Here is a 26,315-nt window from a genome sequence, read left to right as displayed (position 1 = left end):
TGGAGTGTGAGATTGTGTGTGGCTGTGTGGGAGTGTGTGCTTGTGTGTGACATTTTGTATGGGGTTGTGTGAGATTGTGAGATTTTTGTGGGAGATGCTGTGTGAGATTGTGTGATTGTGTGTGAGATTGTGATTGTGGTTGTGTGTGAAAGTGTCTGGTTGTGTGTGAGACTGTAAGATAGTGTGAGATGGTGTGTGAGATTGTGTGTGCTTTGTGTGAGATTTTGTGTGAAATTGTGATTGTGAGATTGAGATGGTGTGTGACTATGAGATTGTGTTAGTGTGTGAGATTTTGTGTGAAATTGTATGATTATGTGTGAGATTGTATGAGTGAGTATATATGAGACTGTGCGAGATTGTGTATGCGACTGTGTGTGAGATTGTATGTGGCTGTGACATAGTGTGAAATGGTGTGGAAGATTGTGTGTGCCTGTGTGTGAGATTTTGTGTGAAATTGTGTGATTGTGTGAGATCGTGAGTGATTGCATATGAGAGTGTGTGTGAGATTGTGTGTGGCTGTGAGAATATGTGAGTGGCTGTATATAAGATTTGTGTGAGTTTATGTGGATTGTGTGAGTGGGTGTGTATGGGATTGTGTGTGATTATAATGTGGTATGTGGTTTTGCGTGTGATTTTGTATGAGATGGTGTGTGTGAGATTGTGTGTGAGATGGTGTGTGGTTGTGTGTGAAAAAGAGTGTAAGTGGTTGTGTATGAGATTGTGTTTGTGTGTGTGGTTGTGTTTTTGTGTGTCGCTTCTTTCCCCCTGGTTGTAGTAGCCGGGCAGAGTAAAATTAACGGGGTCTTCCATCTGTTTTTTGCGTTTCGCTTGGTCCCCTGCCCCAGGCCTGCCCTCAGTGAGACTGTGCTGTGGCCGAATCCAGGGCTGAATGACGATTCTTCCTTCTGCATGAGATCAGAGGATTTTGTGGGAATGATGCGATGGTTTGACCAGTAAGAGAAAGGATGAAGGGTAAAGTCACAGAGGTCAGAGGTGGCCTGGCCCAGGACTCGGACGCCCCTCTCCATGGTCCTCATAGGGGTCCCAACCCTTTGGTCTTTGTCCTGTCCTCAGAAACAGATACCCAGCTGAGCTCCTGAGGCTCAGGTGGGCTCAGAGACACCTGTGTGATTGTTCCATCATCATGACCCTTCCTGTGAAGAAGGCAGCTCACAGGTTATTGTCCTGGTTTCCAGGTGGGGAAACTGAGGCCCAGAGGGAGGTTGCTTGGCGCCGCAGGCCCTACAGCTAGTCAGTGACGGATCTGGAACTAGGACCCAGTCTTTGAGCCATTTGGAAACATGATCATCTTTCCCACCGGCTCAGGGTGAGGCTGGCCAGTTCCAGACGTGGAATGGTGCTTCCTCTGGCCAGTTCCAGACGTGGAATGGTGCTTCCTCTAGTTGTGGGAAGTAAAGGGACCCTCCTGGGGGATCAGATGGTGGGGCTGTGTTTAAGGGTGACTGGTTTTAGGGACTGCCTCTGTTGAAGAAAGAGCACTGGATGGTGAGAAGGTGAGGTGCTTCTAGCCCCATCTCCATCACTGGCAGGCAGCCACCTCCCAAAATGAGCGAGAGGGCTGGCCCCCACGGAGCCATTACCCCTTCCCACTTCAGGATGGCTGGAGCTTCTTGCCACTGTCTAGAGTCCGCAGCTGTGCCATGCAGCCAACCCTCGCCCACAACCTGTCAAACCAGAGATGCCAGTTTCCCCAGGACTCCCAGGAGCTCCCGCCCCCAGCTGGTACCAGGGAGAGCCTTTGCAGGCTCGGTGGGCAGTGCCCCCAACCCATGCCCCGTGCACCTGCTTATTGACCACTACGTGTCTGGATGTGTCTCGTGTCAGAGCCCTCTGGTGTGAACTTGCTGAGTACTGAGAGGCCGAGACATGAGACAATCACAAGCAGGGGAGAGAAGTGGGACCCTGTGACAAGAGGCAGCTGTGGAGAAAGGGGCAGGCGCCATGCCCGGGGTGAGCGCCATCTGGGCAGGAGGCCTGGCTTCCAGCTGTGGGGGCTTGGGAAGGGCAGAGCCTGGGAGGGATGATTTTGAAGCCACTACTATGGAGATTAAGGGGATGAGAATGTAAATCTCAAGTAAAAAGGTAATTGAATGTAATAGCAAACACTGCTCGCTCTATGTTAATTTTAGCTCTTCCCCTGGATACAAGACGCTGTATTAGTGTTTTATTACCATTTTGTTTGCACTAATAAAATAGTAAAATTTATTTCAAGGAAGTTGAAGGATGGTTTTACAATGCAAATTTGAAGAAATTGGACTTTTCATTTATGCCTCTGCTATTTTAAACCCTGACGGGTGTAAATTAGCTACAGGGACCGAGCAGACCCCACTGATGGGGACTTGGGAGGCGGGAGCCCTGGCAGAGGTTCCAGACGAGCTCAGGGCAGAAAGCAGACAGTATCACACAGAGAGGCTGGAGCGGGAGGGTACTTGGGGGCCTGATTGGGTGGGACGGGGCGATGGTTGAGAGTGTGTCAGGCATGAACGAGTCTGGGTGTAGGAGGGCATGTCACACACAGAGCTGGCAGAGAGATACACATGGCCACAGACCTCAGGGCTTCATCTTTCCTCTTGGCCCTTTGGCCTCCTTCTTGTGCTGACATCGGGCCTCTGTTAACCTGGTGAACCCCTAAGGGTAACTGAGCAACCCTACGCTCTGTGCCTAGAGAGGGCGAGTCGACCAACTGCTCTGCTCCCGTTCACACCCGTCCCCTTGAAAGGGGCTGAAGATTGAAGAGATCATCGGAGCATGGAGGAGAGACCTTGAGCCAAAAAGGAACCAGGGAAAAAGACCTAGGCCAGAAACTAGCCCAGCTGAGGTCCTACCTTCTCCTTCTCCCTTCCAACCCAGGCATCCTGGAGAAACTGGGGCAGGACTTTCTCAATCCCCCGGCATGCCTTCATATTGAACCCAATGGTCCCAGATATTGTAGTGTCCATGAATCCAAAAGCTAGAGGACTGAAGTATTAAAAGGAAAAAAAAAAAATCAAGTCGTCTGAATCTGAGGGAACTGGATGATGGTTACAGGTAGGCGGAGAAGGGAATGAAAGGGGTGATAGGAGAGTTTCATTTTGAGTTTTGGGTGAAGAATTCAGGTTGGATCTTGTTTTATCCAAACCGGTTTGTTTATCTCTGAAAAATTATCGGCAGCAATGGCCCAAAGCGATGTACTGGGGGCCCGGCTTCCAAAGGGTAGGGAACCGAACAAGTGTTCTAATGTCTGGCGGAGTCTGCCGTGTGTACTGCCCAGGGTTTTCTGGCCGACTGCCTGGTGCGGGGGAAATGGTGAGCCGGTGTCGCCAGTTTCCAGCCCCAACCCTAGGTCTGGTGAGGTTTTCTCGGTGTGTTCTGTCTCCCTTGTTTGGGTGTTGTGTGCGTGTTTAATGCAAAGATTCAAACTGTTGATTCTGGCAGGGCCAGAGTGGAGAGACTGGAGGAGTCTGGAAGAGAAGCTGGAATAGAGATGCTTGCAGGAGACACGTGGGGATTCATTCTCTTGTCTGTAAGACCATGGGAGCTCTGAGTGTCAGGACTGTGCTTGTGGGTTGCAGGGAACTTGGCACTGGGACAGAGGAGGGAGGGCTTAGGCTTCCAGCCTCTCCTAGTGGTTCCTCTAGGCCTATAGGGTCACATTTGGGGAAGAGAGGGGTCTGCGTTGACTCAGGCGGTTGGAGATACCAAAGAGTGAGGCCGGTCTCCAGTGGCGGAGCCAGCGCTCTGGGTGGTTATTAATGGAGCAAAAAAAATTCTCCATCTGGGTCTCCTGGCGATCCTTTTGGATCGGGGGACTGTGGATGGGATTTCTTGGGATCACGGGGCTAAAAGAATGTGCAGAAGGCAAAGGACTCTAAACCCAGCTCCGCAACAGGCCAGGAACTCCTTCTTTTCCTTTGTAGACTACGCAGGAGGCCCTGGTGGTGGATTTTTTCCAAATCCCTAATCTCAGGGACAGAGAGGGAGGCCCTGAACTTGGCCCCAGCCAAGGCCAGGGCAGATTTGACAGTGTGCTGCCGAAAGCAGTCAGAGTTGAGAACATTTAAAAGCGGCGTGTTGTTTAGGTTTCGAAATGGTTCCCGATTCTCCGAGAGTCAGGAGATGTACCGTGTGTACCCAAGGATTTAGCGACGGTGTCAGGTCGGGGGGTACACTCCGGGTGGATTTCTAACCAAAACTCTAATTACATCCCTAAGCAGACAGAAATGGGAAAAGAGGATTAGTGCAGCGCCCCTCGTGGGCCTGGTGGTGGAGGACCCCAGGAGCACCTGACCTCTGTGCGGGCACCTGCCCACTCCCTCAGGTCCCACCTCCGTGCTGGGGTCTGAGCTAAGGAGGTTTGCCCCGCACCACCCCAGGAAGCTGCTAGGACCTTCAGACACTTCTTTATCTACTCGTCTGCTCTGAACTCTCCCCAACCCATCTCCGGAGAGGTGAGGCCCCTCTGAGCAGCGACAGGGCTGCTCCCACCCTGTGGCCTCTTCTCAACACATGTCAGCCCCAGCCCAGACTAGAAGGAAGCTCTATTTTGAGTGATTTGGCTTTCTTTTTGACATAGGATGTGTGTGTGTGAGCTGGGGACAGGGTAACTCGCAAGCACACACACAGACTGCTGTCGGGTCTGACCACAGCAGGCCCTGGAAGCCTTGTCCTGCTTGGCTTGGGGGAGCCTGTTGCCCGGTCCATGCGTGCCCCCAGCCAAGTATCCTGAGAAGCTAGAAGGCCAAGGCCTTCTGCCTGCAAGACTCTGACCCCTCCTGTCACCATGTTCAGCCCTCGGGGTGTGTGAGACCCCTGAGGATTCGGAACCCCCGCTCGCCCGCTTCCTTCCCGAGTCCCACTGTCCTGCACCTGTCAGCTGTCTCACTGACTGTCTGGCTTGGCTGCCACCCATCCGATCCCTCCCAGGCCAGCTCCACCCCCGCCCCCTCCCCCAGCCCACACTCCCTCCCTTCCTGTCTCTGCCCACGTCTGTCTCTACCTGCCCGTTGCCGGCACACCTGAAGATCCGAGGCTGCCTAACGGAGTGTGGGGATGGTTCAGGGTGTTTACCAGACAGCTGGGATAAGGTATTAAATCCTGCTGCTGTCTTCCCAGGGCCAGGTTCCTCAGATGGTTTTCCAAATCCCTAATCTCAGTGCCCACATCCCTGCCCAGCCTATGTTTGATGGGAGCTTTCCTTTCTGATTGAAGCTGTACCCAGCAGGATCTGTCGTGGGCTTGGGTCTGGGTTCCCACCGGTGCTTGATGACACGGGCATCCAGCCCCTTCCTCTCTGTGGTCCTTCCTTCCTCCCCTCCTTCCTTTCCTTGGGAATCTTAGTGAGTGGGGGCCAGGATTCTGACACCAGGTGTTCTAGAGCCTTCAGGAGTCCCCATCCTCCACCATGTGGTCATGAGGCCACCTGCTGTAATGGCAGGGGGAGGTCCCAGATTGGGCCTTAAGTCAGAAGGAGGGTACGGAGGTGGGAGGGAGCAGGCCAGGAGCCGCCCTTGCTGAGCCCACCTATACAGCTCTTCATGCTCAAAGTAAAAGTGACCAATGTGGGGTTCTGCCCTGGGAGAGAGTCTGTAAAGCACACCTGTTCCTTTACAGTGTCTCTGCATTGGCTTAGGAGATGACAGCTTTAGGGAGGAGGCATGCGCCTGTCTGGCACTCAGGTGGACACCCTGCCCTCGTTCAACTGGCCAAGCTTCTGGGATCACAGGAGAGCCCGTGTGCTCCCCAGTGAACAGGGACTTGGAGACACCCAGTGGTATCCATTCTTCATGTGTGGCAGAGGCAGCTTCCCAGTGTCTTCCCTGTGGTAGAATATCCAGGGATGTGTCTACCCTTTCCAGGATGGCAGGACTAGGCCGAGAGCAGGGACACCCTGCTCCTGATCCTCAGCCCCCCACCAGAAACAAGGCTGAAAGAGGCCAATCTGCTTCTTCCCCTGAAGCCGGGAAGTTTCTGTGGGGGAAGGAGCAGAACTCTAGACCAATGGGGGCATGTGGCCAACAGTGGCGGCCTGGGTCTAGCCCTCTGGGGGTGCCTGGGACTGATGGACGTGTTCTTTCTCCCAGCGGCGATGTGGCCTGGGCAGACCCTTCTAATTTCAGTTTCTCTCTCCCTAGCTCCAGACTGCCTCTTCTTCCTCCCTCCCGTGCCCCTTCTCCTCCTTCTTCCAGGCAACCAGAGGTGTCTTAGGTTTCACAATAGCCCAAGCCTCCCTCTCTCTCCAGGTCTCCTCACCTTGTTCCTGCAGGCTCCCCCCTAGTGTCACGTGGCTCCACCCTCTCCCTGTTGCCTTGGCAGTCATTGCCACTCCTGGTTTGTCTCTCTGTCCTTTGCTGAGATCAGGGCACAGACAGGAGTGGGGAGGTCCCTGGGGGCCAGCCAAGAGGGGCTCGGCAGCAGCAAACTGGGCTGGGATGGGACAAGGGACAACAGCGGGCAACTTCATGCTGGGTCCTCAGCCAGCATCCTCACCATCAAGGCTTTGAAGCGGGTTCCAGGGGTAGTCCTGGGTACCAGCATCCCCAGTTTTATTTCAGGGATGTTCTTTTTCTCGTATGTGTTGGGCAAAGATCAAGAAGTGGAATAGAAAATAAGGGGACAGAGAAAATCTGGAGGCTGACGGTTGGGCTGTGGAGGAGGAGGAGGAAGAGGAGGAGGAGGAGGAGGAGGAGGAAAGAAGTGAAATTAATTCATTAGAAAAACTTGTTTACTGGCTTTGCTTAGGCGCCTCCATTTTAAAAGTCTACGTTTACAATAAGTCGCTAATTAAAATACAAAATTAAGCAACAGCTATGTTTTTTTTTCCCTTACACTTTAATTGCATGATTTTTTGTGATGTAATTTCTGGAAACACCCAGCGTACCTCACAGGGCTGATTGTTTGATAAACTAGAAGCACCTGAAACCAACCCCAAAAAATAAATATATAAATCCAAAGGAAACTGAAGGTAGATTGGAAATGACACAGAACTGCAGACAGAGGGGAAACAGAAATCTATAATCATAATAATAATAAAAAAAAACTTCTAAGTAAGTACATTTATCCTGCCGCCACCCCCCGCCCGCCCCACCTCCCCAACCTGCCTGAAACCAGAACAATCTGTGCCTCTCAGGGGAAAAACAAGCTGCCATAGAAGCCAAACCAAGTGGTGCGGTTGCTGCCTGTCCCGCACCCCCAGGTTGGTGCTATGGAGAAAAAGCAGGCGCAACTAGGAACTTTCCCTGCCTCCATTTCTAGCTGGGCTCAGTACTTGCTGGGGCTTCTGCCTTCATCACTGACCTTACAGGGGAACTGTCTTTGTCCCCCTTGTTCTGAACCTAGATGCAATCCCAGGAGGAGATGCTTGGGGGCACTGACTGCCCCTCCTGGGAAAAGCACGTCTCTCCTTGCGCGTGCCAGGGGAGACAGTGGGACCCAGGCCTGGGTTGCTGGCCCAGTGTTCCTCGTTATCGTGAGAGCACTGGCTCTTCTGGAAGGGAGTGGAAAAGGGTGATCCGAGGTAAAAGAGGCGTGGGTTGACTTTGCAGATGGCCCCCTGGCCTGTTGCCTTCTTTAAGATGTAGACCTAGGTGATGATTGCAAAACTGCAGAGAAACCTGTCAGGAACTGACTGGGGGTGGGGCTGGGAGGAAGCTGGGTCCCACTGGTGGCCTGGCTGCAGGAAAATTGCAGGCCCAGCATCATCTGTGGGCTCGGGGCTCCTAGGTGGAGGGCATCTGGACAGTGGGAGCATGCAGGACAGAGGGGGCCTATGACCGCACTGCTGGCTCCTTTCACCACCCCGCAGCTAGGGGCCCAGTTGGCTGGCGCCCCAGCAACCCCTCGTACACTCTGCTCCTGGGAAAAAAGGAATTACCTCCTTTTAGGGCCTTTTAAAAAATCTATTTTTTCTCCTTGATTATAAGTTATGCTTGCAGTGCATTGAAAAATACAAAAAAGTATAAAGAAAATAATTTAGGCCAGGTTCAATGGCTCACACCTGTACTCCCAGCACTTTGGGAGGCTGAAGCAGACAGATCACTTGAGCTCAGGAGTTCAAGAAACTGCTGGGTGACATGGCGAAACCCCATCTCAACAAAAAATGCAGAAATTAGGTGGGGGTGATGGTACACATCTGTAGTCCCAGCTACTTGGGAGGCTGAGGTAGGAGGATGACTTGAGCCCAGGAGGTGGAGGCTGCAGTGCGCAGAGATGGTGCCATCACACTCCAGCCTGAGTGACAGAGCCAGGCCCTGTCTCAAAAAAAAAAAAAAAAAAAAAAAAAAAAAGAAAGAAAAGAAAAGAAAAAAGAGAAGAGGGAGAAAAGAAAATAATTTAAAAATGTGTTTTGTGCGTTAGGGAGACAGAGATACCTGGTTGTAATCCCTGGTTTTGCCACCCAGCAGTATGACCTTGAGTAAGTTACTCAGTGTTTCCACACCTCAGTTTCCTCATCTGTCAAGTGGGAATACTGAGAGCATAGATCTTTCAGGCTGGTCCTTGATTTAGCGTAATGATCCATATATAAAATACTTAGCACTGAGCCTGGCTCGTAGCACCCTTAAATATTATTTCTGGCCAGGTGCGGTAGCTCACTCCTGTAATCCCAGCACTTTGGGAGGCCAAGGTGGGCAGATCACCTGAGGTCAGGAGTTTGAGATCAGCCTGGCCAACATGGCGAAACCCCATCTCTACTAAAAATACAAAAATTAGCTGTGTGTTGTGGCGTGTGCCTGTAATCCCAGCTACTCGGGAGGCTGAGGCGGGAGAATCGCTTGAACCTGGGAGGCAGAGGTTGCCGTGAGCCGAGACCACACGACTGCACTCTAGCCGGGGCAACAGAGCAAGACTCCATCTCCAAAAAAAAAAAAAATTAACTACTTCTCTTTCTGTTATTATCATTAATAATGACTATTCCCACTATCTTGGGATAATAGACATTTACATTTTTTACACTGGTGAGTTATCTATCTAAACCTGTGCTATCCAAGCCTCTAGCTTCTTTAAACTTTCATTCATTAAAGTAAAATTGGAAATTCAGTTCCTCAGTCACATTGTCCACGTCTGGTGCTCAGTAGCCGCATGTGGCCAGTGGCTGCTGTGTGGGACAGCATCCTCCAGCACACAGCCACTGGAGTGTTTTCACCCAACCATCTCCCACCTTTCTGAGTGTCTCTTAAGGGCTGCATAGTGGTCCATAGCGTGGCTGAATCACACTCTCTTACTGGCTTGAGTTTTCTTTTTTGAGACAGTCTTGCTCTGTCACCCAGGCTGGAGTGTAGTGACACAATCTCGGCTCACTGCAACCTGTGCCTCCTGGGTTCAAGTGATTCTCCTGCCTCAGTCTCCTGAGTAGCTGGGATTACAGGCGCCGCCACCACGCCGGGCTAATTTTTGTATTTTTAGAAGAGATGGGGTTTCACCATGTTGGACAGGCTGGTCTCGAACTCCTGGCCTCAAGTGATCCGCCCGCCTCTGCCTCTCAAAGTGCTGGGATTACAAGCGTGTGCTACCACGCCTAGCTTGGCTTGAGTTGTCATTCCTGGGAAGTTGGTGCATCCTCTGGGCTCTGATTGGTCTCCAGGGGTTGCTGCCCCCTGACACCTGCCCTGTGGTGCTCTCTGATTGGTGCCTGGCAGTGAGAGATTCTGGGAGGAGCAAGCCCAGTCGGCTGATTGGCTGTCAGTGGTGATGCTAGGGCTCTGCCTCCCCTCCCTCACAATGGGCTCTGGCTGGGCAGGAGGGGCCACTCCCCCCAGGACTCCAGTGCCTGCCCCCCAGGGTGCCTCCTCCTCACCCTTCACCCCAGAAGGCTGGAGTCCAGGGAGAGGAGGGCCTTGGTTGAGGGAGTAAAAATGAACAATAGGCCAGGTGCAGTGGCTCATGTCTCTAATCCCAGCACTTTGGGAGGCTGAGCCCATCAGATCACTTGAGGTCAGGAGTTCGAGACCAGCCTGGCCAACATGGCGAAACCCCATCTTTACTAAAAATACAAAAATTAGCTAGGCATGGTGGTGCACACCTGTAATCCCAGCTACTTAGGAGGCTAAGGCAGGAGAATTTCTTGAAACCAGCAGACGGAGGCTGCCGTGAGCCAAGATTGCACCCCTGCACTGCAACCTGGGTGACAGAGTGAGACTCTGTCTCAAAAACAAACAAACAAATGAACAATAATGACCCACCCTGCCCTGAGCAGAGGGTCCAAGATAAAACCCGGAGGCCCCTCAGGGAGCCCCCCGAGATCAGGGTGGCCTGCCTCATGGGAGGCACCATGGTGGAGGCTGGCCTGGCTCCCTGAATCCTGGGCAGGCCTCCCGCTCCTTGTGAGGGTCTTTCAGCTCCCGGAAGGCTCCTGATTCAGTCAAGACACTAGTGAGGTTCTAGGGTGGGGTCTGGGGTCCCAGGTCTGGGGCCTGCTCCAGGAAGACCTTGCAATGGTGGGTGACCCTCCTGTGACTAGGTTGGAGTGGGCATCGGGGGCTGGGGTGATGCCGGGGTCGTGGCCCTCCTCGTGGGCCGAGGGCTGTGGGCAAGGCCAGCGGGAGAAGTGATCCCCGGGGCAGTGGGCAAGACAGAGACAGGGAGCTGCAACCGGACCTGCTGATGTGGCCCTTTCTGCTCGCAGCGGTTCATAAAATATGGCTCAGATTTTCATTACGGGCTCTATCGATTATCTTCTGGGATGGATGAATTATAGAGAACATTAAATTTTTTTAAAAAGCAAGTGAGAGAGGAAATATCTGAATGACTTTGGGTGGTCGATGGCAGAAAGGGCTGAGCCACCAAGCTTGGTCTCCAAGCAGGTGTGGACCAAACGTCTCGGGGCAGGCAGCCACTGACTCCTCCGGCCCTCTGCTTCCCGGCCTCCCTGGGCCTGGCTTTGCAATAGGGGAGGCCTGTGCTCCCATAGCTCCACCCTGTCCCCTCCAGGGATCCGCCTAGGATCTGGGAAGGCGGAAAATCAGGTTGTTTACAGGGCTGTGACCTGGAAATAGGACCTGTCCCAGGCTTTGGGCCTCCATTGCTGGGAGATGGGGCCCCAGCTCTGCTGTCTGCCCTCCAGGGACTTCCTGATTCTGGAGATGCCTGCCTGGGTAGAGGGAAGGGTCAGAGGACATCACTGATCTCCTGGAGCCGGGACTGGGGCGGGAACTCATGAGGAATGTGGACGCCCGGGCCCCATCTTTTCCCCGCTCCTCGTTCCTTCCGTCAGCAATCACAGGCGTGGAGGATATCTGTTTTCCTTCTTAAGTTTGGGAAGAGCGAGTCTAGGTCCCACCACTCTGCCTCTAAGGCCAGTCCAGAAAGAGAAGCTCCCAAAAACCCTTCCCTCCCTTGCTTTCTCCCCACCCACCTTGCTAAGCTGTGTCGTGATGAGGTGTCGGGCGGCTGGGGTTAACTCTTGTACCAGTGTGCGACCTTGGGTGGGTCACATCCCTCTCTGGGTCCCAGTTCTTCAATCCTCCACTCTCCGGTTGAGAGAATCATCTACTTCATTGCAGGTTATAGATATTAATTTGCGATGGGTATATGCATTAATATATTAAAATCCTGAGCACACAATGCTTAATAAACATGAACTATTAACATTTTCCTCTTCTACTCTGGCAGGGTCTAGAAACCTTTCTTTCTCTTTGTTTAGGCTTTGTGATCGATTTATCAAATGCTTGACAGCACCTACTTTGTGGTGCTGTGAAGTACCTACTCACTCCCCGGGTCTTACCACTGGCTTCACCTTCCCCCACCTTTCATCCCAGCCAGAAACACCTGAGGCTTTGGTTGTGATGTCTGAGCCCTGTCTGTTGGCTCTAGGGGACTTAACTTGGTCGAGGGTACTTTCCTCAGCATGTTACACATAAGAAGCCATTTAATCCTCATGACGGTAGGCAGAGGAGCTATCATTATCCCCATTTTACTGATGGAGAAACTGAGGCACAGAAAGGTTAAAGTCGTTAGCCCAGAGCCACACAGCTTGTGAGTGGCAGAGCCTGGATTCCTACCTGAGCAGTCTGGCTCCACAGTGTGTGTGCTTAACCATGGTGGCAAGTTGCCCAGTGGTCTGGCAGAGTGGCATATATGTGTGTGTGTGCGCATGCTCCTGTGTGTGTGCATGTGTGCACGCGCTGAACGTGTGTTTTGTGACTGACTCCACTTTCTGACCCTCCGCACGGTATTTGGCTCCTACAGACAGATTATCAGTGGCCCCTGCATTTTCTGGGGCCCTGTTCTAAGTGGAGCGTGTCTCCCCATCCCCCACACATCCCCTCACCCAAGCTTCACCTAGGCTGCTGTGAAAAGGTGGTGGTTTCCATGGATATCCGTCTCCCTCTGGCGACACGCCCTTTTTTGTATAACTCTGTTCCCTGGAGTTGATTGTTTTTGGCACACAGCTCTGTAAACTCATCCAACAATTAAAGGGGGGAGGGGTGGAACAGAAAGGAGACAGATAGCAACCGTGGGGTGAGTGATATGGAGGAAGGGCCTCTGGGGCGCGGGTCCCCTCCCTGTCCCCTGCCGGCAGCAGGACAGTGGACAGTACCTTAAGTGCGGAAAGGCCGCACAAGCACCTGGCTGGGAGTTCTGAGCATGAAGGGCCCTCTGCACTTGAGCTGCGTTCTTGCCCCATCTCTCTCTCCCTCAGAAATCTAAAGGGTCCCATGTTCAGGTCCAATGAGGCCGTCGCCAGAAGCCACCTGAAGCCGTGAGATGCCAGCCTGGACCGATTTGCATGTTGGCCTTCCTTGTTTTGGCTCATTGTGTGTGTCTGCCCTGTTTGTGTACCGTCGAATACCTGCCGCGCTGGGCGTACCCGTCGTGGGCCGTGTGAGATCACAGATGAAAAATGCAGCGAAAAACACTTTCGTGCCGCAACACATCATGGAGGATTTTTGTATTAAGATGTGGATTTTTTTATTGTTTTTTTTTTTTTTTTTTTTTTTTTTTTTTCCCTTTTCCATACAGCCCTGGAGTTGGGCAATGTGCGCGTCTGTGTTTTTGTTTTCACTCGGGTGGTTTATGAAATCTGCTCATTAGCGCTCTGTCCTCTCCCCACCCCGGGCTGATCTTCTACCACATACGCTCTCGGATAGAAATCATTCCCTACCACTTCCCAGTGTCTTCCCTCCTTTGGGGAGATGATGGGCACCTCCCCGTACCCACATGCCCCCAGGTGAAAATCAGGGGGTTCTCTGGCCCTGCTTCCCAATCGCGCGTCTCTGTGGCAGACGTTCACTGTGCGGGGAGCTTCCGCTGGAGGGGAGGCAGCAGAAATCTCTGACCCATGCCCCCAAAGATAAAGCCCTTTTGCTTTCCCCTTATCTGGAGAGAAGAAACGGAAGTTGTCCTGTCTCAGCAGGACCTCCTGACTTAGCATGGAGGTGCTTTCCTTGTCCCCATCCTGTCAGATGACAGGTTGCAATGAGTATGACCACAGCCCAGACCCCATTTGGAAGATGTGTTCAGGGCTTCCTCCTGCTCGCCGAGTGTTACCACAGGCCTCGCTTTCCCCCCTTTTCAGCCTGGCCAGAAGCACCCGAGCCTTTCATTGTGATGTGTGAGCGCTGCCTGGTGGCTCTGGGGGACTTGGTCCAGACCTGTTTTGAGGCCAGGAGAACTGAGATTCTGGAGGGGCAGTGGCATCAGTTGTGGGTGGCTGCTGAGATCACAGGGAGGGGAGGAGGATGACCTTTTAAGTGAGTTGGGCCTTGGAGCCTGTCAGCCCAGGCCTGGCTTTGGCACCTGTGCACGGTATGATCTTCGGCAAGTCACTTCGTGTCTCCATGCCTGCCCTCCCTAATCTATCCACGGGGACCATAACCATTTCTGCCTTTGTGTTGTAAAGATTTGGCCAGATCATGCGCGTAGGGCACTTGGCACAGCGCTTGGCAGATAGAAGGCATCTGATTGGTTCATACCAAGAGTTCTCACTTCGGCCTATAGGCAGGGGGCAGAGGCCACTCATCAGTGTGCCCTGCCCTTACTCCCAGCCTGCCGCCTGGCACACAGTAGGCACGTGGTTCATTCTTATTGGAATTGGTTGGAGGGGATCAAGTAACTAAGGGGCTCCCTTGAACCTGAGAGCTGTTAATTCACAGGGCTAATGGAGGAGGGGGAGAGAGCAAGGCACAGGTTGAGGCTTGGGGAGAGCTAAACAGAATGGGCACGAAAAGAGCCAACAGGGTTGGGTGCAGTGGCTCACACCTGTAATCCCAGCACTTTGGAAGGCCGAGGCAGGTCGATCACCTGAGGTCAGGAGTTTGAGACCAGTCTGGCTAATCTGGTAAAACACTGTCTCTACTAAAAATACAAAAATTAGCTGGGTGCGGTGGCACTTGCCTATAGTCCCAGCCACTTGGGAGGCTGAGGCAGGAGAATTGCTTGAACCCAGGAGGTGGAGGTTGCAGTGAGCCAAGATTGCACCACTGCACTCCAGCCTGAGTGACTGAGCGAGACTCCATCTCAAAAAAGAAAACAGCAAGTGGAGCATTCGGTTGGAGAAGAGGGACCAAGCTGCGCGGGGCTCATCTGACTCTGACATGAAGTCAGGGACTAGTTCAGTTCCACCAACACCTTCGCTGCCCACGGTCGCCCAGCTGTTGTGCTAAATGCTGGAGACACGCAGATCATTAAGATCCGCTCTCTGCCCTTGAGGAGTTAAAAGTCCAATGGTGGAGACAGACTTGTGAACAAATTACTTTAGTCCAGTGTGGATGTAAATGCTGTGGTGGAGGATGTAGGAGCAGCAGAGTCGGGGCGCGTGGGGCCACCCGGGGTAGATTCCAGAAGGTTACCTTGAAGAGACTTGGAAGAAGAGGGTGGTGGTGATTCTAGGCATGTCTAGAGTGCTTGTTAACACCCTTTCACACCCCTTGTCCATCCTTCGCGCAGCCTGCGAGGTAGGAGGGAAGACTGAGGCATCGTCTCTGTTTGGCTGGTGAGGAGAATGAACCTAGGGAGATTAGCAGGCTTGTCTAAGGGCCCGTGGAGGTTTCAGGGGGCACAACTGGGACTCGGACCCACGTCTCCTGGTTCTCAGCCCATTGTGAGTTCTGTAAGCGCACTCACTCAGCTTCTCACCTCTTCACTCTGGAGCCGCTGGTCAGAGAGACCCCGCCTCTGCACTCTGCACTTTCTGACCGGGATCCATGGCCCCCAGGGCCTGGGCTGTGGGAGAGCCTCAGTTCATGGAAGGCCCCGGGGCCTGTGCCCTGGTTTGGTAAGTGGGTCAGGCCACTTGGTTGGGGACAGTCTTGGAGCAAGGCCACGCCCTGGCAGGGTTGGAGGATGGCAGGAATGGGGAAGACTGTGGGGGAGAAGGAGGAGGAGGCCTGGCCACACCCTTTATTCAGTTGTTCTTGCTGCCAAAGCTGAGAAGCACCCTCTGCCCTGGGCAGGCCCCTCTTTCCGCTGGACGAAGCCCAACAAGGGTCCCACCAGGGCCTGGAACCCCCTTTCCTTCCGTAGCTGGAACCCCCTCTGAGCCAAGGACATGAAACACTGGGAGTGTTCACCGTTGGCCTGTGGTCAGACCCTGGTCTTGCCAGTGCCTTGCCTGGAGTTGGGGAGGTAGAAGTGTTTCCCTTGACCTTTTCTCTGGGGAATGTACATGTCTGTTTTACAAAGCTGGAAGAGGGGCGTGTTAGCCTCCTATGCAAGATGCTCGCTTTTAGGTGGGGTCGTTCCGATGGGATATTGGAGTCGAGACCCCCAGCAGATGGACGTTCTTGGAGTAGGAGTGTAGGTAGGCCAAGGCATGCCTTCTTCCAGCCCAGGGGGATTTTGTGGGTGGATGGGCTGCCCAGGGCTTTGGGGGATTCTGGACTAACAGGCAGGGGAGTTTCAGAGCCCAGAGGAGTGAGTCTCCCAGTGGCCCTGAAGTTTCCATTAAAGTGTTTTTTCCTCTTTTTTAAAGAAAAAAATATTCCCAAACTGGAAAACAAAGGAAATCCACTTCCCCCAAATCACACGAAACGCACATTAGGGGCCTGGCGGGAATCCATGGAAACCAGGAAACCCGCCGTTAACCCTGTGTGGCGCCGAGGGGTGGGATGGGAGCTGGGCTGATCCAAGCCTTGGACTGTAGATGCTGTCCACCCCAATGGCCTCCCCAAGGGAGCTGGTCTCGGTGGCATTGCCGCAGCCGAGGTGGGGCAGAGCTGATGCTGAAGCTGTCACCTTCCAAGAGCCACCTCCCCCTCGCGCTCAGGTCCAACCTTGGGCAGCAGGAGGGGAGGGGGCCAGGCCAAGCTGGAGAACCTGCAGGGCAGCTGCCCACACCATGCCACCCTGCGGAGGCAGGGCCCAGCCCTCTCACACGTTTCAGGAACGCAGAGCTGCTGTGGCTGCTGTGATCTTCCCGCAAAGGGGGAAGGAAAGGGCCAGGATTTCAGTGGCAATCTTCCTGGTGCCAGCTCTGCAGGCCGGGTGGACAGGAGAGCAGGCCGAGCACCCCCTCTGGGTTGTCTGCACCCCATCCTCACATCCACGAGGCCGGGCTTCCAAGACTGGGAGGTTGTACACTGAGATCGGGTTGTGTGTTTGTGTTTGCACGCACATGAGCTCCTTTTTTCTAAAAATGCTGAAAATATTTACAGGTTTGAAGTTGAAACGCAAACAGGAAAAGCCCTTTAAAAAGTGAGTGTAGTGGATATTCAAAACAGGAATCACCATAGAAACACCACAATATTTGTTTAAATTGACACAAAGGTTGCCGGTAGCAGGGCACCAACTTTCTTTGGCTACTTTTTTTTGGTCCCAACACCTATCGCAACTGAATCTCAGCAACCCGCTTTCAGGGTATGGGCCCACACCCTCTTTTCTTTTTATGAAATTGAGTGGCACAGTACCAGAATGGAAGTGGGGAAGGAAAGCCAGAAGAAACTAAATGCACCATCCTGGGTCGCTGCAGAGACACCTGTTGATTCCTTTTATAGAGACTCCCAGAAGGTCACCCAGGGGTCAGGGGAGCAGCTGGGAGCCGGCGCAGGGAAAGTCTGGAGGGGGCAGGCGCTGGGGAGCCCAGGGTTGGTTTGGTTGCATGGGTTTGATCTGTTTCCGGTATTGGCTTGATCCATTTTCAGGCCTGACCTTTCACCCTGGGTGCCCAGCTTTGGGTGTGATCCTTCTGTGTTACCCAGGGAGGCACCTGATTGGCCTACTATTGTTTCTACCTGTTTGCTTATTTTATTAGGTATGACAACTGCGTAGCAATTGGCTAATAATTGTGCGAAGAGTGCATTGGTTGCAGAGTCAGGCATGGTATGTGCCATGGCAATGCCATCTGCTGATTGGCAGGAATAAGAATCTCTTACCTTGCTGGCTGGTTACCACACAAGATGTCGGAACCTTGCCCTCCATTGTACACCCAAGTGTGGGGTGGGTTTGTGGGTGTCGGTTGTAGCCTAATCTTTTGTGTTTTCCTCTCTCGTTTTGGTAGGCAAACAGACCTTGCTGACTGAAGGCAAAGACTCCTCCATCCCACCCACCCTCCCAGCTGCCGCGGCTATTGACCCCTCCTTTACAAGGGGCTTCTGCAACTCCCCAGTGGCGTGTGTTGGAATGGACTTCGAACCCTGGCCTCTTGGGATGCAAAGGTAGCTGCTTCCGGTTCCCAAGATGCCACTAGGAAGTGTGGGGTGGCCAGTTTGGGGGTTGCTTCTTAGGATACAGACTGTGTAGGGCCTAGACTCACCTTTCCCAGTGGGTTCTGATCCCAATGGCGGTCGCTTAAGCACTATCAGTGAGAATGAAAAAAGTGTTGCGTGGAGAAGAAAGCCCCGGCCCGGGAGCACAGCACCTGCATTTGGGCCTTGGCTTTGTCATCGACTCAATACTTACCCTCTGGATCTTGGTGTCCCCACCTGTGAAATAAAGAGGTTAGCATAACTGGCCTTTTAAGGATCTTCCCAGTGTTTCTATGGCATGACAATGAATGGTGCCAGCAGTGCCCCGGCTTTGTAGGCAAGGGCCATTCTCTATCAGATGCCACTCCCAGATCTAAGCATTAGGTTGGAACTTCATCTTAGAAGGGCTGGACAGTAGTTCCAACCTTTCTCCATCTCCGGAGGCTGCTCTGCTCTGAGCTCATGTGTGGTAGGAACTGGCCTGGGGATGATTTATCAGGCCCTCTTCAGTGGTCCTCCGGCCCAAATAGGACCCTTCATAGAGGAGAAGCTGTAGGTGCCTTTTGACCCAGGCTTGGAAATAGCCCTTTGCATAAGGCAGGTCACTCATGCCAGGGAGGGGTAGTCTGTGGAGCTGGTACTGTTGGATATTTACCTGCAGGTATCAAACGTGGCAGTTCTTGGGGTGAGGGGTTGACACACAGTGGGTGACTCATTGCATGTTGGTCATTATTCGGTATTTTCTTGAGATCCCAAGGGAACGAGTCCAGAGGGATGGGGTGTTTGTGAAGTTCATGGGCAAGGTCTAGGGATGGAGGCGGAGCCTGAGAGCCTAGAGGATGTCTGGGGAGGGCAGGGCTGGGGGCTGCTGTTCCTGTGTGTGCCAACCTGGAGCCTGTGTCCCTGGCTCACCTGCCTGCACTCCTCCTCCTCATGGTCACCCTGGGCAGGTGTGTCCTGCCCCTCCCTCTGGGGCTGGGCTCAGCAGCCCTGGACTTCGAACTTGCAGGGAGGAAGCGCTTGCAGAGATGGGTGCCTTGGTGCGCACTGGGATTTCGTAGGTCCTTGAAGCCGCAGACCTGCCTGAATCCAGGCCATGCCTCCTCGGGGAACTAGCTCTGGATACAGCCCAGAGATTTGCAAATCAGATGCAAAAGTGGCCTTGGGTCGCTGTGGTGGGGCAACTGTGTGGCTGCGACTCTTCTTCCTGGTGTGCAGAATGTGATCATGCCCCTGCAGTTGGTCCATCATACTTAGGATGTGCTGCCGTTGTGCCCTGGATAGCACCGGAACTGTTTAGACTGTCACCTGGAAAAGGCCGTGGGGGGAGTTTCGTGGCGTTGAAGTCTTCTGGGTTTGCTCTGCCACCTTCCCGGGCTGTTCTTAACAGACTCTGCTTCCTCTGATGATCATGAATCTTGGGATGCAGGCCCAAATGTATCCAAGCCTCAGGGTGGTCTTGCCCGGCCCTGCCCCGTGCCCTGCCCATGAAGAGGCTGTGAGTGCCTGCGGAGCCCCTCCCCTCTGAGAGGGTAATGTTTGCCTCCTCTGTTCTCAGTGGGGGGCTTTTTGTTTTCTTCTTTGCCTGGGCAAAACACGCCCATTCACTTTTTCCTTTCTGAAGTTTCCACTCTCTGTTGACTCCCAGGGGTCATATACCAGCTGGGATTTGTGCCTGGCATGGGGCATGGGTTCCACAGGTCCGGTGGGACACCTGCATCCTGGCATCGGCTGTCTTGGACTTGATAATGAAGCTTAGGAACTCCAAGGGCTCTGAGAGAGAATATCATGGCCAAGTCCCTTCTCACTTAGCCCTTTCCAGTGACCAGGCTGGACTCCAGGCAGGGGCCTTCTGTGGCAGGAGTGATCCATGGTCTCAGAGCGGTCCTGCCTCACCAATGCAGACCAGGGGGCAAGCCTGTGTGCAGGTCTGATCTGCAGGCCTGGCCCTGTCTGGCTCAGATTCCCCCACCTCAGGCTCCTCTGCAAAAAAGCTGGTTGCATTTATCTAGCAGTTACAGAGGGTCTGGGGCCAGGCGCGGTGGCTCACACCTGTAATCCCAGCACTTCGGGAGGCCAAGGCAGGCAGATCACTTGAGGTCAAGAGTTCAAGACCAGCCTGGCCAATATGGCAAAACCCATCTCTACTAAAAATACAAAAATTAGCCGTATGGTGGTGCATGCCTGTAATCCCAGCTACTTGGGAGGCTGAGGCAGGAGAATCACTTGAACCCGGAAGGTGGAGGTTGCAGTGAGCCAAGATTGCGCCCCTGCATTCCAGCCTGGGCAACGGAGCAAGACTGTCTCCAAAAAAAAAGAGAAGAGTGTCTGGGGTCTGCCAGTCACTCACCAGCAAACAGAGGTGACAAGACTGTCCCTGTTCTTATGGAGTCTGGTAGGGGAGGCAGCATGAAACAAACCCGCAAAAACAAAAAAGGAAGATGCCAGCAGAGAATGGAAGTAGGAGGTGGTGATGGGAAGTGACTGCTTGGCACTCCTGGCAGGCTGCTCAGAGGTGGTTTCTCAAGGACGTGGTGACATTTAGCTGACATTGAAGGACAGGAAGTAGATAGATCAGTGAAGAGCAGGCAGAATATTCTAGAAAGAGAGAACAGCTAGCCTAACGGCCCTAAGGTAGGATGCCCTCAGTGCATTCAGTGACTGGAAGAAAAGGCCGAGTGACCAGGACGTGGATGGGGTGGGTGTCAAGAGGTGCAGGGCTTTGTATGCCTGGGGAGAAGTTGGGATTTTATGCTTAGGTGATAGGAAGCCACTGGAGGGTTTTGAGCAAGAGGTAAAGTGATGTGATGGTTTTTTGGTTTTTGGTTTTTTTTGAGATGGAATCTCACTCTGTCGCCCAGGCTGGAGTGCAGTGGCGCAATCTCGGCTCACTGCAACCTCTGCCTCCCGGATTCAAGAGATTCTCCTGCCTCAGCCTCTCGAGTAGCTGAGATTATAGGTACATGCCACCATGCCTGGCTAATTTTTGTATTTTTAGTAGAGACAGCGTTTCACCATGTTGGCCAGGCTGGTCTCGAACTCCTAACCTCAAGTGATCCGCCCACCTCAGCCTCCCAAGGTGCTGGGATTACAGGCGTAAGCCACTGTGCCCAGCCAATGTTTGTTTTAAAAAGGTAGTTGGGGCTGCCAAAGGAAGAAACTGGGAGGCCAGAGGGGCAGCTGCCGCAGCCAATGGTGTGAGAGGATGGTGGCTGGGTGAGGAGGTGGACAGGCAGGGAAGGGGTCAGAGTCTGTGTGTGTGTAAAGAAGAGTTAGCAGGACTCAATGGTGGATTCAATGGGGCAAGGAAAAGAGAGGGCCCCAGGATGACTCCAGCATTCTGTGCTCCCCGATTTGTGGCTCTGTGTCTTTTCCTCTCTCTCCTGCGGCCTGAACACGACAGTACCAAGAACGACCCACAGCTTTGAGAGGGTTAACGAGGGTTAACGTCTCATGCATTAGGGGAGAAGCGCCATCTTGGAACCATGCTGGCTGCTGAGAAAGGCTTGTTTGAGTGGATCGGGCTCCTTGTGGAGGGAACTGCTTCTCTCCAGCACTGTTTTCAGGAGTGAGGCTGGGAGCGGGCCGGGACACACACTGTCCCTTCGGCCCTGGCTCTGCAATGAAGCCAGCTTTGTGTGTTTGCTCCCTGGGTTCTGTGCTGGGTCTCAGATTGGGTCTAAAAGTTGGCTGAGTTTCTCTCTCTGTGGCTTTGAATGTGATCTGTGTGCTCAGGGCTGAGCTTCCGCACACCTTTTTCCACGTGCCGAGTCATATAGAGCCTCGTCATGAGCTGTGAGGGCTGGCAGATGGGCTTGTCTGAGGCCCCCACATTTCCATGGGGCCGGCTCAGCCTCCAGCCCCTGCTCATCGGCAGGGATCCTAACAGTGTTACCACACACAGAGGTGTGAATTGCCCCGGTATCCCGCTCGCCTGGAACCCAGGCCAGTCTCCCTTTTCCCAGTTCCTCTGACATGAGGCTCCACTCTCCTGGGTCCTGACACCATCTGTGAGGGCCAGGTTGGGGCGGGCATTCCCAGCATCGACGCTGTGATGGCAGTGATCTCCAGCTCCCCTGGACAGGCCCCTTGCCGCCCTGAGCACTGCCCTGTAGCCCGGGAGCAAGCCAGAGGCCTGGTTGGCGCGCGTGACGCTGTCACAGCCGGCTGCCAGGCTCGCGTGAGCACTTGCCCTTGCTGGCAACGTATTCCCAGCCATATGGGCCAGCCCAGCCTTCCAGGAACACTCTGGAGACCTGACCTCCATGACCTCCATGGGGGTGACAGGAAGGGAGGGCCAGTGATGTCTTGCGGGGGCAAGGGTGGGGGGTGCATCGGGGATGTCCCAAGTGGGAAGCAATGTGTGGCACAGCAGTCGGGCCCTGTAAGGAGGCTCTGGTGGCCTGACCTCCAGAGGCAGTGATGGGAGAGAGCAGAAGTGCAGGCTGGCAGCAGCTTGCGGGGGTGGTGGGGCTGTCCCAGGCCTACAGCTGGTGCCTCTGCCTGGCTCCAAGGGGCGTGTCAGCCAGTCTTCCTGGGCGTGTCTGCTGGCCTCAGAACACTGGGCTGACCCTGGGGGAGGGTGTGTCTGGGTGGGGGGCGTGTGCATCTGTGCACGCGTGGGAGGTTTTTCTGCTTTCTGCCTCTATGGTCTGCACTAGATCCGTGACCTTCACTCCTAACTGGACTGGACAGTTCTCATGCCATCCTCCAGGGCTTTGATCTGATGTGAAGCTGGCAGCTCCACGGCCTGCAGCTGGGGTGGGGGATGCAGAGGGGCGGGAGCAGGAGGGTTCCCCACCTCCCATTGTGATTTGGTGCTCCAGAGGATGGGTAGACCCCAAGGTTGCCTCGGGCTGAGCAGAGATGTGGCTGGGAGTTGGTCTGGGAAGAGTTACTGATCTTCCTGATTTCTAATCTGGGCAAGCGTTCCACCTGGTGGTGCCGACACCCCAGCCTGGGCCTCCTTCCTCCGTTCTCCCCATGCCCCCTCCTTCGGAGCAGACGCAGGAAACCCCCGAGTCTCGCCATGCACGGGCCCCAGGGAAGAGGGATTGGGAAGGGCTGGGGGCACCTGCCCTGTCTGGAGCTACTCGGGGAACTTCTCGGCGGGTGACGCAGTTGCTCCACAGGATGGGACGACCCATGGATTTGGGAGGGTTGACCCTGTGCAGTGGACGAGGGGAGAAGCGCCTCCGCCCTGCCTCTGTCCCTGAGTGCCCAGAGTGAGAGAGGCTGGCATCGGAGAGGCGACTTCAGGTCTCACACATGGAGGAGTCCTGGAGTCCTGACTGCATCGTCTCCTCGTGTAGACCTTCAAGCTCCTCCTCTCCAGTCTCCTGCCAGGTTCCCCTATCTGCTTTTGTTCTGGAATCTACCCAGGGATAAGCCTGGTCCAGGTGAAGGCCCTTAGGCCCAGAGCTACCACCCTGAGGCATGAGGCAGCCAGTGATCCCCTTGCCGCCCACCTTCCCCAGGACCCCTGGATGCTGCCACGTTCCCACCCACACCACTGCCGCTTGCTCTCTACCCTTCAGGCCTGAGGGTTGCTACCCTTCCGCTCACCACCCAGGTTTTCTCTCTGGTCCGGATCCTTGGCTTTCCCCCAGAGCAGGGGCTTTTCTGAGCCTGGGTCTTGCTCTGGTAGCTGGGTTGGGACCCCCGTGGCCAACGGGGTAAGAGGAGGAAAGGTGTAATTAAACACTAGTTTCTTCTCCAGAAATGCTAATCGGGAAAAGCAATTAAAAGCAACTTTTTTTCCCCTTAGTAATCTGTGTTAAGAGCTGGTAATGAAGTTTAGGGCCGTTGTGACTCAATATTTCAGCTTCACCGACTCAAGTCAAAACAATCCGAGCCCAGGAGTTTGCCAGCAGCTGAGCTGGGCCCGGGCAGCAGCTGTGAGTCCCACCCCGTGCTGCTCTCTGGGCAGAGAGAGGATCAGTCCCAGCTGTGGGGAGGGGGTCTGGTGACACAGAGATGGGTCCCCTCGGACATCCCTCAGAAGACCCTGGAAATGATCGTAGTGAAAATGCTTAGGACAAGGTTTGGGGAGCACCTGGTTTAGGGGGCAGGACTGAGGAAGCATGGGGTCCAGTAGGGTCAGGGGACAGAAACTGGGTGCTTGAGGAGCCCACTGGGTTGGGCCAGGGCTCAGCCTCGGAGGTTCAGAGCCGGAAGAGGTGGTGGTCCAAGTCCTGACCTGTCACCTCTGTCCATTCATTTTCCATTTCCATTCAGCGACACTGCGGGTAGCCATTGCAGGTGCTGGAAATGAGGAGGCCAACGTCCTGCCCTCGTGAGGTTTACATTCGGATGGAGGGAGCCAAATGATACAGGAGGAAAAGGAATAAAGGATGTACTGGATGGCGACGCGTGGGAAGGAGAAAACAAGAGCCGCTTTGCAGAACAGAATAGGGAGTGAGGGGCAGGTGGGTGGACAGTTTGTCATTTTAGATGTGGCTCCCAGGGAAGGGGTCACTGCAACGGTGACATTTGGGTGAAGACAGAAAGGAAGTGGGGGAGTGAGGCAACCTAATCAGTATCTGTAGGAAGAGCGTTCCCACCAGGGGGAACAGCAGGTGTGAGATCCTGGAGGCATGTTGGAGAAGCAAGGAGGCCAGTGTGGCTGGAGCAGAGTGAGGGGCAGATGCCATTTGAGGTTGAGGGGGTCAGGGTGGGGGACCCTCAGATCCCACAGGACTTGCAGGCCATTGTGAGAACTCTGGCTTTTACCCAGAGTGAAATAAGAAGCTTGTTGAAGAGTTCTGAGTGCCATGATCTGATTAGGAACAAGCTCTTTATTAAAAAACAAGACCCACCTGCCACCAGCCCCGCCACTCACAGGTCGCGTGTGTGCCCGGCTCTCCCTCCCCGAAGGCGCTCTCTCGATGTTTCATGTGGGAGCGGGCAGGGGAGGCACAGAGAGGTCTGTCTGGAACTCACCCTGCTCTAGCCTGGGCCTCCTTCCCCCGGTCCTTCTGGGGAGCCGCTCAGAAACAGGGTCTTGTCACTTTAAGCAGCCCCCACCCGCCTCCCTGGCCTGCTTTATCTGAAGTCCAAGCGCATGTTGTTCCAGGACCGATCCGCTTTAGCTAATTAATAATCTGACAGGAGCCACCCAGGGGATTAGCCGTTGAGCTGAGCTCCACCAAGCCCCAGCAAATGAGCCCTGTGCTCCTTGGGGACGTGGAGGTGACTTTGGGGGGTGCAGCGAGAGGGGACCCCCGCAGGTGAGCTGTGGTATTGGGCAGTGCAGGCGTGATGGGTGAGGGAGGAGGCTGGGCAGGGCAGAAAGTGATGAGAAGAGCCTCTTGAAAAGAATCTGCTGTCCTGAGACGGACAAGGACCTCCACTCCCCCTCACTGCCCCTTTTGTCCTGCTCACACCCCAGGAACTGTCCCCCCCTGTCAGGTGCTACCTGCTGAGTCACTGGGACAGGCTTGCCAGAGTTAGCAAATAAAAATACAGGATACCTAGTACATTTAAATTTCACACAAATAGCATGCAATGTTTAGCATAAGTATATTCCATGCAATGTTTGGGACATACTTACATGAAAACAAGTTTTTTTGTTTGTTTGTTTGTTTTTTGAGACGGAGTTTTGGTCTTGTTGCCCAGGCTAGAGTGCAATGGCACAATCTCGGCTCACTGCAACCTCCGCCTCTCGGGTTCAAGTGATTCTCCCTCCTCAGCCTCCCTAGTAGCTGGGATTACAGGTACCCGCCACCACACCCAGCTAATTTTTTGTAATTTTAGTAGAGTTGGGGTTTCACCATGTGGACCAGGCTGGTCTCGAACTCCTCACCTCAGGTGATCCACCCACCTTGGCCTCCCAAAGTGCTGGAATTACAGGCATGAGCCACGGCACCTGGCCATATTCATTGTTTATCAGAAATTCACATTTCACTGGGCATCCTGTATTTTCTCTGGCAGCCCTGAGCAGGGAGGGCTGGCAGCTGGGGGGCCCCCTCTGGAAGAGGCAGCACTCCCTGGGGAGCTGCCTGGGGACTTTGCAGGCAAGGCAGGGCTGGGGTCACGATGACCTCCACTCCCACAGTACAGGGAGAGGAGGGTGATGGCAAATGTCAGCCCCTTGCTGGAGTCTCCCAGCCTGTATCTGGCCCAGGGGGCCCTTGGGTGAATCGAGTCTAAGTCCCTGCAGGGGCATCTGTGGCCATCAGGCTGGGGAGCAGTTCCCCAGGAACGCCTCCCCTGGTGAGGCTGCTATCTAGGAATAGTCTGGGGGCCTCTCCAGAGGGGGCCGCCTGAAGTTTCTGGGGTAATTTGGGAGGATGGCCATCTGCTAAGGGCATCTATTCTGAGCCCAGGGAGAGGTGGGCAGGGATGGCCCACTCTGTAGGAGGGGCTGGACCAGGCCAGGCACAAAGTCAGGGACAACAGCCTGCTACGCAGGGCCACCGCTGTGTTCTAGGACCTTTGGGCACTGAGCAGGAATCCCCGTCTGCTGCCCTCTCCACACCCACCCCAAATGGGCAGCCCATGCTAGCTCCTTGGGGAGGGTGTGCCCTGCAGGGGCTGGCCTGCCTGGGCTGTCACTTTGGGGCAGGGAGGGGAGGGCCCGTCTGGAGTGGAAAGCTTGATGGGGTCCTTACTGCTCCCTCTGGTGACCCCTCACATCCTGGCTCCGTTCCTGTGGCCAGGGAGCTTAGGGCTGCCAGCTGGTGGAGGTCCAGCCTCCTG

At 54.2% G+C, this 26,315-nt stretch overlaps 1 protein-coding gene across 1 annotated transcript in view; it reads left to right on the top strand.

The window, feature by feature from the left end:
* The window catches only part of CASZ1 (castor zinc finger 1), a 159,072-nt gene that overhangs the window by 18,376 nt on the left and 114,381 nt on the right, over window positions 1-26,315 (top strand). The window contains exon 2 of the mRNA XM_050787777.1: window positions 17,429-17,585. The gene's annotated coding sequence lies outside the window, so the exon portion shown is untranslated. The remainder of the gene's footprint in view (window positions 1-17,428; window positions 17,586-26,315) is intronic.

The sequence above is a fragment of the Macaca thibetana genome, chromosome 1 (assembly GCF_024542745.1).
Source record: "Macaca thibetana thibetana isolate TM-01 chromosome 1, ASM2454274v1, whole genome shotgun sequence".
Lineage (NCBI taxonomy): Eukaryota > Metazoa > Chordata > Mammalia > Primates > Cercopithecidae > Macaca > Macaca thibetana.
Note: the sequence above shows the minus strand (reverse complement) of the source record. Positions and strands in the feature narration are given on the sequence as shown.